Source organism: Salmo salar, chromosome ssa09 (genome assembly GCF_905237065.1).
Source record: "Salmo salar chromosome ssa09, Ssal_v3.1, whole genome shotgun sequence".
In the NCBI taxonomy this organism is placed as follows: Eukaryota; Metazoa; Chordata; class Actinopteri; order Salmoniformes; family Salmonidae; genus Salmo; species Salmo salar.
Window position 1 is genome coordinate 32,935,000 of NC_059450.1, and position 15,901 is coordinate 32,950,900.

Below are 15,901 nucleotides of genomic sequence, written 5' to 3' on the forward strand. Positions count from 1 at the left end.
TCGATAAGGCTATCCAGACTATTTTAAATATTTTACACTATTTGAAATGAGGGTTATGAAAGATCACAGGGCAGAGAGAAACTATGAATCTGAAGCTTCTCTAATGCCCTCAAGCTGTCCATCGCAGAACTCATCCAACCAGACCAACCTTCTGATTCTGATTTAGAATTTCACAGTGTTCTGTTTGTACACTAGAATAATGGGTGAGCTTTCTAGTGTACAAATGATTAGACTGATATATCCACCCTTTTAATCAGCAGAGAAAAATCACTACACAAACAGGAGAGCTTAAAATTAAGTTCGTTTTCATTCGTTTCATTGCAATTTAATTGCTTTGTCCCTGGTTAGATTTTTATATTTTGGTCAAAGTTATGAAACTCTTCTTGCATTATTCACAATCATCAAGGAAAATTGTACATACACATAAAACATAAACCCTAAATATAAGGCGAAAACATGCATCAAATCATTCTAATTTGATTTATGAAAGGAATAGAAATACTCAAACACTGTTGTATGCTTCCGAATTTAATATGAATTTGATTTTAACACTTTGGTGGAACTTTACAATATGTGTCCCTAATTTATTTACATGGTAGTTACCCTAGATTTATTTTAGAATCATTTTTAGACCACTCAGTTATCTCATTTGTGTTTAAGATTAGTAAGATTAGAGAATCTTTAGAAATGTACAGGTATAAGAGGTAAGTACTATGTGAAAATCTGTACACTGTAAGTAGGACCATCACTAGACGCCATTCAATCAATATTGGTAATACAGGGAGAATTCAGTAGATTCAGAGAGAATGTTTGAATTAATACAAGCCTACTGTTGAGTTTATTTGTATTGTATTGTTTCAGTGCACCTAGTTACAGGGATTGGTTGAAAAGGGTTTCATGAATTCCCTCCCCTTCCTACTGCATGTCATCTCCCCAAAGCAGTTGAACCACCTTTTATGGGAAAATAAGCTACACAAGGTGCAAGTGTGACATCTAGTGGGTAAATACATAAGTGCATAACAGACACAGTAAATGATCAATTATTAACTGGGTGGTTCGAGCCCTGAATGCTGATTGGCTGAAAGCTGTGGTATATCAGACCGTAATACCACGGGTATGAAAAAACATCTATTTTTAATCTTCTAATTAGTTTATTATGACAATAAGGCACCTCGGGGGTTTGTGGTATATGTGGTATATAGCCACAAACTAATTTTGCCTCAGGGGCAGCATTCAGTCTTCAACAAGGTCCGGGGCCGCGCTGAAAACGCGTTGTATTTCCTCGTCAAAATATGCACAAGATAGTCCTCTATTCCATATGGAATATAGCTAGGGATCAAATCAAATCAAATTGTATTGGTCAGATACACATATTTAGCAGATGTTATTGGGGGTGTAGCGAAATGCTTGTGTTCCTAGCTCCAACAGTGCAGTAGTATCTAACAGTTCACAACAATACACACAAATCTAAAAATAAAACAATGGAATTAAGAAATATATAAATATTAGGATGAGCAATATCAGAGTGGCATTGGCTAAAATACAGTAGAATACAGTATATACATATGAAATGAGTAAAGCAGTATGTAAACATTATTTAAGTGACCAGAGTTCCATTTAAAGTGACCAGTAATTCCATGTCTATGTACCTAAGACAGCAGCCTCTAAGGTGCAGGGTTGAAACATGCATGAGAGCACCAACTGTTCCGTAAGACTGTGTGATCACGCTCTCCGTAGCCGATGTGAGTAAGACCTTTAAACAGGTCAACATTCACAAGGCCGCAGGGCCAGATGGATTACCAGGACGTGTACTGCGAGCATGCGCTGACCAACTGGCAAGTGTCTTCACTGACATTTTCAACCTCTCCCTGTCCGAGTCTGTAATACCAACATGTTTGAAGCAGACCACCATAGTGCCTGTGCCCAAGAACACTAAGGTAACCTGCCTAAATGACTACCGACCCGTAGCACTCACATCTGTAGCCATGAAATGCTTTGAAGCCATGAAATGCTTTGAAGGGCTGGTCATGGCTCACATCAACACCATCATCCCAGAAACCCTAGACCCACTCCAATTAGCATACCGCCCCAACAGATCCACAGATGACGCAATCTCTATTGCACTCCACACTGCCCTTTCCCACCTGGACGAAAGGAACACCTAGGTGAGAATACTATTCATTGACTACAGCTCAGCGTTCAACACCATAGTGCCCTCAAAGCTCATCAATAAGCTAAGGACCCTGGGACTAAACACCTCCCTCTGCAACTGGATCCTGGACTTCCTGACGGGCAGCCCCCAGGTGGTAAGGGTAGGTAACAACACATCCGCCACTCTGATCTTCAACACAGTGGCCCCTAGGGGTGTGTGCTCACTCCCTCCTGTACTCTCCGTTCTCTCATGACTGCATGGCCAGGCACGACTCCAACACCATCATTAAGTTTGCCGATCACACAACAGTGGTAGGCCTGATTACCGACAACGACGAGAAAGCCTATAAGGAGGAGATCAGAGACCTGGCCGTGAGGTGCCAGGACAACAACCTTTCTCTCAACGTGATCAAGGCAAAGGAGATGATTGTGGACTACAGGAAAAAGAGGTCCGAGCACGCCCCCATTCTCTTCGATGGGGCTGCAGTGGAGCAGGTTGAGAGCTTCAAGTTCCTTGGAGTCTACATCACCAACAAACTAACATGGTCCAAGCACACCAAGACAGTCATGAAGAGAGCACGACAAAACCTATTCTCCCTCAGGAGACTGAAAAGATTTGGCATGGGTACTCAGATCCTCGAAAGGTTCTACAGCTGCACCATCGAGAGCATCCTGACTGGTTGCATCACTGCCTGGTATGGCAACTGCTCGGCCTCCGACTGCAAGGTACTACAGAGGGTAGTGCGAACAGCCCAGTACATCACTGGGGCAAAGCTTCCTGCCATCCAGGACCTCTATACCATGCGGTGTCAGAGGAAGGCATTTGACTAGATGTTCAGGAGTCTTATGGCTTGGGGGCGATAGCTCACACCCCCTTTACACCACTGCTACTCTCTGTTGTCATCTATGCATAGTCACTTTAATAACGCTACCTACATGTACATACTACCTCAACTAACCGGTGCCCCCGCACATTGACTCTGTATCGGTACCCCCCTGTGTATAGTCTCTCTATTGTTATTTTACTGCTACTCTTTAATTACTTGTTACTTTTATCTCTTATTCTTATCCTTTTTTTGTTTAAACTGCATTGTTGGTTAGGGGCTCGTAAGTAAGCATTTCACTGTAAGATCTACACCTGTTGTATTCAGCGCATGTGACTAATACAGTTTGATTTGATTTGAGTAACCGGGTGGTAGCCAACTAGTGATGGCTATTTAACAGTCTGATGGCCTTGAGATAGAAGCTGTTTTTCAGTTTATCGGTCCCAGCTTTGATGAACCTGTACTGACCTCGCCTTCTGGATGATAGCGGGGTGAACAGGCCGTGGCTTGGGTGGTTGATGTCCTTGATGATCCTTTTGGCCTTCCTGTGACATCGGGTGCTGTAGGTGTCCTGGAGGGTAGGCAGTGTGCCCCCGGTGTTACGTTGGGCAGACCGCACCACCCTCTGGAGAGCCCTGCGGTTGCGGGCGGTGCAATTGCCATACCAGGCGGTAATACAGCCAACAGGATGCTCTCAATTGTACATCTGTAAAAGTTTTTGAGGTTATAGGTGACAAGCCAAATTTCTTCAGCCTCTGAGGTTGAAGAGGCGCTGTTGCGCCTTCTTCACCACACTGTCTGTGTGGGTGGACCATTTCAGATTGTCATTGATGTGTACGCCGAGGACACTGCGGTCCGTCCATGTGAAAAGGGGCGTGCTCTCTCTGTTGTCCACGATCAGCTCCTTCGTTATGGTGACATTGAGGGAGAGGTTATTTTCCTGGCATCACTCCGCCAGGGCCATCACCTCCTCCCTGTAGGCTGTCTCATCATTGTTGGTAATCAGGCCTGCTACTGTTGTGTCGTCTGCAGACTTCATGATTGAGTTGGAGGCATTCGTGGCCACAAGGTCATGGGTGAACAGGGAGTACAGGAGGGGGCTGAGCACGCACCCTTGTGGGGCCCCTGTGTTGAGGATCAGCGTAGTGGAGGTGTTGTTTCCTACCTTCACCAGCTGGGGCTGGCCCGTCAGGAAGTCCAGGCGCCAGTTGAACAGTGCGGGGCTCAGACCCAGGGCCCCGAGCTTAATGATGAGCTTGGAGGATACTATTGTGTTGAAGGCTGAGCTATAGTCAATGAACAGCATTCTTACATGGGTATTCCTCTTGTCCAGGTGGAATGGGGCAGTGTGCAGTGCAATGGCGGTATGCAAATTGAAGTGGGTCTAGGGTGTCAGGTAAGGTGGAGGTGATATGATCCTTAACTAGCCTCTAGGTTGAACTAGGTTGAACAGGGGTGAGGACATGAAGCTAGGGTTAGGGTCAGAGTTTGGTTTAGGGTTAGGCTTAGGGTTGGGTTTATGGCTAGACTTAGGGTTGAACTGGGGTATGGACATGAAGCTAGGGTAGTTAGGGTTAGCTTCATGTCCCTAACCCTAACCGCAAGCCCGACCCTAACTCTAACCCTAGCTTCATGACCACACCCAGTTCAACCCTAACTCTAACCCTAGCTTCATGACCACACCCCAGTTCAACCCAAACTCTAACCCTAGCTTCATGACCACACCCAGTTCAACCCTAACTCAAACCGTAGCTTCATGACCACACCCCAGTTCAACCCAAACTCTAACCCTAGCGTCATGACCACACCTCAGTTCAACCCTAACCCTAGCTTCATGACCACACCCCAGTTCAACCCTAACTCTAACCCTAGCGTCATGACCATACCCCAGTTCAACCCTAACCCTAGCGTCATGACCATACCCCAGTTCAACCCTAACCCTAGCCTCATGACAACACCCCAGTTCAACCCTAACTCTAACCCTAGCTTCATGACCACACCCCAGTTCAACCCTAACCCTAGCTTCATGACCACACCCCAGTTCAACCCTAACTCTAACCCTAGCTTCATGACCACACCCAGTTCAACCCTAACTCTAACCCTAGCTTCATGACCATACCCCAGTTCAACCCTAACTCTAACCCTAGCTTCATGACAACACCCCAGTTCAACCCTAACTCTAACCCTAGCGTCATGACCATACCCCAGTTCAACCCAAACTCTATTCCTAGCTTCATGACCACACCCCAGTTCAACCCTAACTCTAACCCTAGCTTCATGACCACACCCCAGTTCAACCCTAACTCTAGCTTCATGACCACACCCAGTTCAACCCTAACTCTAACCCTAGCTTCATGACCACACCCCAGTTCAACCCTAACTCTAACCCTAGCTTCATGACCACACCCAGTTCAACCCTAACTCTAACCCTAGCTTCATGACCACACCCAGTTCAACCCTAACTCTAACCCTAGCTTCATGACCATACCCCAGTTCAACCCTAACTCTAACCCTAGCTTCATGACCATACCCCAGTTCAACCCTAACTCTAACCCTAGCTTCATGACCACACCCAGTTCAACCCTAACTCTAACCCTAGCTTCATGACCACACCCAGTTCAACCCTAACTCTAACCCTAGCTTCATGACCATACCCCAGTTCAACCCTAACTCTAACCCTAGCGTCATGACCATACCCCAGTTCAACCCTAACTCTAACCCTAGCTTCATGACCACACCCAGTTCAACCCTAACTCTAACCCTAGCTTCATGACCATACCCCAGTTCAACCCTAACTCTAGCTTCATGACCACACCCCAGTTCAACCCTAACTCTAACCCTAGCTTCATGACCACACCCCAGTTCAACCCTAACTCTAACCCTAGCTTCATGACCATACCCCAGTTCAACCCTAACTCTAGCTTCATGACCACACCCCAGTTCAACCCTAACTCTAACCCTAGCTTCATGACCATACCCCAGTTCAACCCTAACTCTAGCTTCATGACCACACCCTAGTTCAACCCTAACTCTAACCCTAGCTTCATGACCATACCCCAGTTCAACCCTAACTCTAGCTTCATGACCACACCCCAGTTCAACCCTAACTCTAAACCTAGCTTCATGACCATACCCCAGTTCAACCCTAACTCTAGCTTCATGACCACACCCCAGTTCAACCCTAACTCTAACCCTAGCTTCATGACCACACCCAGTTCAACCCTAACTCTAACCCTAGCTTCATGACCATACCCCAGTTCAACCCAAACTCTAACCCTAGCTTCATGACCACACCCCAGTTCAACCCTAACTCTAACCCTAGCGTCATGACCACACCCAGTTCAAACCTAACTCTAACCCTAGCTTCATGACCACACCCAGTTCAACCCTAACTCTAACCCTAGCTTCATGACCATACCCCAGTTCAACCCTAACCCTAGCTTCATGACCACACCCCAGTCCAACCCTAACTCTAATCCTAGCTTCATGACCATACCCCAGTTCAACCCTAACTCTAACCCTAGCGTCATGACCACACCCAGTTCAACCCTAACTCTAACCCTAGCTTCATGACCACACCACAGTTCAACCCTAACTCTAACCCTAGCTTCATGACCACACCCAGTTCAACCCTAACTCTAACCCTAGCTTCATGACCACACCCCAGTTCAACCCTAACTCTAACCCTAGCTTCATGACCACACCCAGTTCAACCCTAACTCTAACCCTAGCTTCATGACCATACCCCAGTTCAACCCTAACCCTAGCTTCATGACCACACCCCAGTTCAACCCTAACTCTAACCCTAGCTTCATGACCACACCCAGTTCAACCCTAACTCTAACCCTAGCTTCATGACCACACCCCAGTTCAACCCTAACTCTAACCCTAGCTTCATGACCACACCCAGTTCAACCCTAACTCTAGCTTCATGACCACACCCCAGTTCAACCCTAACTCTAACCCAAGCGTCATGACCACACCCAGTTCAACCCTAACTCTAACCCTAGCGTCATGACCACACCCCAGTTCAACCCTAACTCTAACCCTAGCTTCATGACCACACCCAGTTCAACCCTAACTCTTACCCTAGCTTCATGACCATACCCCAGTTCAACCCTAACCCTAGCTTCATGACCACACCCCAGTTCAACCCTAACTCTAACCCTAGCTTCATGACCACACCCAGTTCAACCCTAACTCTAACCCTAGCTTCATGACCACACCCCAGTTCAACCCTAACTCTAACCCTAGCTTTATGACCACACCCAGTTCAACCCTAACTCTAACTCTAGCTTCATGACCACACCCAGTTCAACCCTAACTCTAACCCTAGCTTCATGACCACACCCCAGTTCAACCCTAACTCTAACCCTAGCTTCATGACCACACCCCAGTTCAACCCTAACTCTAACCCTAGCTTCATGACCACACCCAGTTCAACCCTAACTCTAACCCTAGCTTCATGACCACACCCCAGTTCAACCCTAACTCTAGCTTCATGACCACACCCCAGTTCAACCCTAACTCTAACCCTAGCTTCATGACCACACCCAGTTCAACCCTAACTCTAACCCTAGCTTCATGACCATACCCCAGTTCAACCCTAACTCTAGCTTCATGACCACACCCAGTTCAACCCTAACTCTAGCTTCATGACCACACCCAGTTCAACCCTAACTCTAACCCTAGCTTCATGACCACACCCCAGTTCAACCCTAACTCTAACCCTAGCTTCATGACCACACCCAGTTCAACCCTAACTCTAACCCTAGCTTCATGACCACACCCCAGTTCAACCCTAACCCTAACTCTAGCTTCATGACCACACCCAGTTCAACCCTAACCCTAACTCTAGCTTCATGACCACACCCAGTTCAACCCTAACCCTAACTCTTGCTTCATGACCACACCCAGTTCAACCCTAACCCTACCTCTAGCTTCATGACCACACCCAGTTCAACCCTAACCCTAGCTTCATGACCACACCCAGTTCAACCCTAACTCTAGCTTCATGACCACACCCCAGTTCAACCCTAACTCTAACCCTAGCTTCATGACCACACCCAGTTCAACCCTAACTCTAACTCTAGCTTCATGACCACACTCAGTTCAACCCTAACTCTAACCCTAGCTTCATGACCACACCCCAGTTCAACCCTAACTCTAACCCTAGCTTCATGACCACACCCCAGTTCAACCCTAACCTAACTCTAGCTTCATGACCACACCCCAGTTCAACCCTAACTCTAACCCTAGCTTCATGACCACACCCCAGTTCAACCCTAACTCTAACCCTAGCTTCATGACCACACCCCAGTTCAACTCTAACTCTAACCCTAGCTTTATGACCACACCCCAGTTCAACCCTAACTCTAACTCCTAGCTTCATGACCACACCCAGTTCAACCCTAACTCTAACCCTAGCTTCATGACCACACCCCAGTTCAACCCTAACTTACCCTAGCTTCATGACCACACCCCAGTTCAACCCTAACTCTAACCCTAGCTTCATGACCACACCCCAGTTCAACCCTAACTCTAACCCTAGCTTCATGACCACACCCCAGTTCAACCCTAACTCTAGCTTCATGACCACACCCCAGTTCAACCCTAACTCTAATCCTAGCTTCATGACCACACCCCAGTTCAACCCTAACTAACTAGCTTCATGACCACACCCCAGTTCAACCCTAACTCTAACCCTAGCTTCATGACCACACCCCAGTTCAACCCTAACCCTAACTCTAGCTTCATGACCACACCCCAGTTCAACCCTAACTCTAACCCTAGCTTCATGACCACACCCCAGTTCAACCCTAACTCTAGCTTCATGACCACACCCCAGTTCAACCCTAACTATTATGCACTAACTCTAGCTTCATGACCACACCCCAGTTCAACCCTAACTCTAACCCTAGCTTCATGACCACACCCCAGTTCAACCCTAACTCTAACTCTAGCTTCATGACCACACCCAGTTCAACCCTAACTCTAACCCTAGCTTCATGACCACACCCCAGTTCAACCCTAACTCTAACCCTAGCTTCATGACCACACCCCAGTTCAACCCTAACTCTAACCCTAGCTTCATGACCACACCCAGTTCAACCCTAACTCTAACCCTAGCTTCATGACCACACCCCAGTTCAACCCTAACCCTAGCCTCATGACCACACCCAGTTCAACTCTAACTCTAACCCTAGCTTCATGACCATACCCCAGTTCAACCCTAACTCTATCCCTAGCTTCATGACCACACCCAGTTCAACCCTAACTCTAACCCTAGCTTCATGACCATACCCCAGTTCAACCCTAACTCTAGCTTCATGACCACACCCCAGTTCAACCCTAACTCTAACACTAGCTTCATGACCACACCCCAGTTCAACCCTAACTCTAAACCTAGCTTCATGACCATACCCCAGTTCAACCCTAACTCTAGCTTCATGACCACACCCCAGTTCAACCCTAACTCTAACCCTAGCTTCATGACCATACCCCAGTTCAACCCTAACTCTAGCTTCATGACCACACCCCAGTTCAACCCTAACTCTAACCCTAGCTTCATGACCATACCCCAGTTCAAGCCTAACTCTAGCTTCATGACCACACCCCAGTTCAACCCTAACTCTAACCCTAGCTTCATGACCATACCCCAGTTCAACCCTAACTCTAGCTTCATGACCACACCCCAGTTCAACCCTAACTCTAACCCTAGCTTCATGACCACACCCAGTTCAACCCTAACTCTAACTCTAGCTTCATGACCACACCCAGTTCAACCCTAACTCTAACCCTAGCTTGATGACCACACCCCAGTTCAACCTTAACTCTAACCCTAGCTTCATGACCACACCCCAGTTCAACCCTAACTCTAACCCTAGCTTCATGACCACACCCAGTTCAACCCTAACTCTAACCCTAGTTTCATGACCACACCCCAGTTCAACCCTAACTCTAGCTTCATGACCACACCCCAGTTCAACCCTAACTCTAACCCTAGCTTCATGACCACACCCAGTTCAACCCTAACTCTAACCCTAGCTTCATGACCATACCCCAGTTCAACCCTAACTCTAGCTTCATGACCACACCCAGTTCAACCCTAACTCTAGCTTCATGACCACACCCAGTTCAACCCTAACTCTAACCCTAGCTTCATGACCACACCCCAGTTCAACCCTAACTCTAACCCTAGCTTCATGACCACACCCAGTTCAACCCTAACTCTAACCCTAGCTTCATGACCACACCCCAGTTCAACCCTAACTCTAACTCTAGCTTCATGACCACACCCCAGTTCAACCCTAACCCTAACTCTAGCTTCATGACCACACCCAGTTCAAACCTAACTCTAACTCTAGCTTCATGACCACACCCAGTTCAACCCTAACCCTAACTCTAGCTTCATGACCACACCCAGTTCAACCCTAACCCTAACTCTAGCTTCATGACCACACCCAGTTCAACCCTAACCCTAGCTTCATGACCACACCCAGTTCAACCCTAACTCTAGCTTCATGACCACACCCCAGTTCAACCCTAACTCTAACCCTAGCTTCATGACCACACCCAGTTCAACCCTAACTCTAACTCTAGCTTCATGACCACACTCAGTTCAACCCTAACTCTAACCCTAGCTTCATGACCACACCCCAGTTCAACCCTAACTCTAACCATAGCTTCATGACCACACCCCAGTTCAACCCTAACCCTAACTCTAGCTTCATGACCACACCCAGTTCAACCCTAACCCTAACCCTAGCTTCATGACCACACCCCAGTTCAACCCTAACCCTAGCCTCATGACCACACCCAGTTCAACCCTAACTCTAACCCTAGCTTCATGACCATACCCCAGTTCAACCCTAACTCTATCCCTAGCTTCATGACCACACCCAGTTCAACCCTAACTCTAACCCTAGCCTCATGACCATACCCCAGTTCAACCCCTAACTCTAGCTTCATGACCACACCCCAGTTCAACCCTAACTCTAACCCTAGCTTCATGACCACACCCCAGTTCAATCCTAACTCTAACCCTAGCTTCATGACCATACCCCAGTTCAACCCTAACTACTAGCTTCATGACCACACCCCAGTTCAACCCTAACTCTAACCCTAGCTTCATGACCATACCCCAGTTCAACCCTAACTTCTAGCTTCATGACCACACCCCAGTTCAACCCTAACTCTAACCCTAGCTTCATGACCATACCCCAGTTCAACCCTAACTCTAGCTTCATGACCACACCCCAGTTCAACCCTAACTCTAACCCTAGCTTCATGACCACACCCCAGTTCAACCCTAACTCTAGCTTCATGACCACACCCCAGTTCAACCCTAACTCTAACCCTAGCTTCATGACCACACCCAGTTCAACCCTAACTCTAACCCTAGCTTCATGACCATACCCCAGTTCAACCCTAACCCTAGCTTCATGACCACACCCCAGTTCAACCCTAACTCTAACCCTAGCTTCATGACCACACCCAGTTCAACCCTAACTCTAACCCTAGCTTCATGACCACACCCCAGTTCAACCCTAACTCTAACCCTAGCTTCATGACCACACCCAGTTCAACCCTAACTCTAGCTTCATGACCACACGCAGTTCAACCCTAACTCTAACCCTAGCGTCATGACCACACCCAGTTCAACCCTAACTCTAACCCTAGCGTCATGACCACACCCCAGTTCAACCCTAACTCTAACCCTAGCTTCATGACCACACCCAGTTCAACCCTAACTCTAACCCTAGCTTCATGACCATACCCCAGTTCAACCCTAACCCTAGCTTCATGACCACACCCCAGTTCAACCCTAACTCTAACCCTAGCTTCATGACCACACCCAGTTCAAACCTAACTCTAACCCTAGCTTCATGACCACACCCCAGTTCAACCCTAACTCTAACTCTAGCTTCATGACCACACCCAGTTCAACCCTAACTCTAACTCTAGCTTCATGACCACACCCAGTTCAACCCTAACTCTAACCCTAGCTTCATGACCATACCCCAGTTCAACCCTAACCTTAGCTTCATGACCACACCCCAGTTCAACCCTAACTCTAACCCTAGCTTCATGACCACACCCAGATCAACCCTAACTCTAACCCTAGCTTCATGACCACACCCCAGTTCAACCCTAACTCTAACCCTAGCTTCATGACTACACCCCAGTTCAACCCTAACTCTAGCTTCATGACCACACCCCAGTTCAACCCTAACTCTAACCCTAGCTTCATGACCACACCCAGTTCAACCCTAACTCTAACCCTAGCTTCATGACCATACCCCAGTTCAACCCTAACTCTAGATCCATGACCACACCCAGTTCAACCCTAACTCTAGCTTCATGACCACACCCAGTTCAACCCTAACTCTAACCCTAGCTTCATGACCACACCCCAGTTCAACCCTAACTCTAACCCTAGCTTCATGACCACACCCAGTTCAACCCTAACTCTAACCCTAGCTTCATGACCACACCCCAGTTCAACCCTAACCCTAACTCTAGCTTCATGACTACACCCAGTTCAACCCTAAACCTAACTCTAGCTTCATGACCACACCCAGTTCAACCCTAACCCTAACTCTAGCTTCATGACCACACCCAGTTCAACCCTAACCCTACCTCTAGCTTCATGACCACACCCAGTTCAACCCTAACCCTAACCCTAGCTTCATGACCACACCCAGTTCAACCCTAACTCTAGCTTCATGACCACACCCCAGTTCAACCCTAACTCTAACCCTAGCTTCATGACCACACCCAGTTCAACCCTAACTCTAACTCTAGCTTCATGACCACACCCAGTTCAACCCTAACTCTAACCCTAGCTTCATGACCACACCCAGTTCAACCCTAACTCTAACCCTAGCTTCATGACCACACCCCAGTTCAACCCTAACCCTAACCTAGCTTCATGACCACACCCCAGTTCAACCCTAACCCTAACTCTAGCTTCATGACCACACCCAGTTCAACCCTAACCCTAACTCTAGCTTCATGACCACACCCCAGTTCAACCCTAACTCTAACCCTAGCTTCATGACCACACCCAGTTCAACCCCTAACCCTAGCTTCATGACCACACCCCAGTTCAACCCTAACTCTAACTCTAGCTTCATGACCACACCCAGTTCAACCCTAACTCTAACCCTAGCTTCATGACCACACCCCAGTTCAACCCTAACTCTAACCCTAGCTTCATGACCACACCCCAGTTCAACCCTAACCCTAACCCTAGCTTCATGACCACACCCAGTTCAACCCTAACCCTAACCCTAGCTTCATGACCACACCCCAGTTCAACCCTAACCCTAGCCTCATGACCACACCCAGTTCAACCCTAACTCTAACCCTAGCTTCATGACCACACCCCAGTTCAACCCTAACTCTAACCCTAGCTTCATGACCACACCCAGTTCAACCCTAACTCTAACCCTAGCCTCATGACCATACCCCAGTTCAACCCTAACTCTAGCTTCATGACCACACCCCAGTTCAACCCTAACTCTAACCCTAGCTTCATGACCACACCCAGTTCAACCCTAACTCTAACCCTAGCTTCATGACCAGACCCCAGTTCAACCCTAACTCTAGATTCATGACCACACCCAGTTCAACCCTAACTCTAGCTTCATGACCACACCCAGTTCAACCCTAACTCTAACCCTAGCTTCATGACCACACCCCAGTTCAACCCTAACTCTAACCCTAGCTTCATGACCACACCCAGTTCAACCCTAACTCTAACCCTAGCTTCATGACCACACCCCAGTTCAACCCTAACCCTAACTCTAGCTTCATGACCACACCCAGTTCAACCCTAACCCTAACTCTAGCTTTATGACCACACCCAGTTCAACCCTAACCCTAACTCTAGCTTCATGACCACACCCAGTTCAACCCTAACCCTAACCCTAGCTTCATGACCACACCCAGTTCAACCCTAACTCTAGCTTCATGACCACACCCCAGTTCAACCCTAACTCTAACCCTAGCTTCATGACCACACCCAGTTCAACCCTAACTCTAACTCTAGCTTCATGACCACACCCAGTTCAACCCTAACTCTAACCCTAGCTTCATGACCACACCCAGTTCAACCCTAACTCTTACCCTAGCTTCATGACCACACCCAGTTCAACCCTAACTCTAACTCTAGCTTCATGACCACACCCCAGTTCAACCCTAACTCTAACCCTAGCTTCATGACCACACCCCAGTTCAACCCTAACTCTAACCCTAGCTTCATGACCACACCCCAGTTCAACCCTAACTCTAACCCTAGCTTCATGACCACACCCCAGTTCAACCCTAACTCTAACCCTAGCTTCATGACCACACCCCAGTTCAACCCTAACTCTAACCCTAGCTTCATGACCACACCCCAGTTCAACCCTAACTCTAACCCTAGCTTCATGACCACACCCCAGTTCAACCCTAACTCTAACCCTAGCTTCATGACCACACCCCAGTTCAACCCTAACCCTAGCCTCATGACCACACCCAGTTCAACCCTAACTCTAACACTAGCTTCATGACCACACCCCAGTTCAACCCTAACTCTAACTCTAGCTTCATGACCACACCCAGTTCAACCCTAACTCTAACCCTAGCTTCATGACCACACCCCAGTTCAACCCTAACTCTAACCCTAGCTTCATGACCACACCCAGTTCAACCCTAACTCTAACCCTAGCTTCATGACCACACCCAGTTCAACCCTAACTCTAACCCTAGCTTCATGACCACACCCCAGTTCAACCCTAACCCTAACTCTAGCTTCATGACCACACCCAGTTCAACCCTAACCCTAACTCTAGCTTCATGACCACACCCAGTTCAACCCTAACCCTAACTCTAGCTTCATGACCACACCCAGTTCAACCCTAACCCTAACTCTAGCTTCATGACCACACCCAGTTCAACCCTACCCCTAGCTTCATGACCACACCCAGTTCAACCCTAACTCTAACTCTAGCTTCATGACCACACTCAGTTCAACCCTAACTCTAACCCTAGCTTCATGACCACACCCCAGTTCAACCCTAACTCTAACCATAGCTTCATGACCACACCCCAGTTCAACCCTAACCCTAACTCTAGCTTCATGACCACACCCAGTTCAACCCTAACCCTAACCCTAGCTTCATGACCACACCCCAGTTCAACCCTAACCCTAGCCTCATGACCACACCCAGTTCAACTCTAACTCTAACCCTAGCTTCATGACCATACCCCAGTTCAACCCTAACTCTATCCCTAGCTTCATGACCACACCCAGTTCAACCCTAACTCTAACCCTAGCCTCATGACCATACCCCAGTTCAACCCTAACTCTAGCTTCATGACCACACCCCAGTTCAACCCTAACTCTAACACTAGCTTCATGACCACACCCCAGTTCAACCCTAACTCTAAACCTAGCTTCATGACCATACCCCAGTTCAACCCTAACTTAGATCCATGACCACACCCAGTTCAACCCTAACTCTAGCTTCATGACCACACCCCAGTTCAACCCTAACTCTAACCCTAGCTTCATGACCATACCCCAGTTCAACCCTAACTCTAGCTTCATGACCACACCCTAGTTCAACCCTAACTCTAACCCTAGCTTCATGACCATACCCCAGTTCAACCCTAACTCTAGCTTCATGACCACACCCCAGTTCAACCCTAACTCTAACCCTAGCTTCATGACCATACCCCAGTTCAACCCTAACTCTAGCTTCATGACCACACCCCAGTTCAACCCTAACTCTAACCCTAGCTTCATGACCACACCCAGTTCAACCCTAACTCTAACCCTAGCTTCATGACCACACCCCAGTTCAACCCTAACCCTAGCTTCATGACCACACCCCAGTTCAACCCTAACTCTAACCCTAGCTTCATGACCACACCCA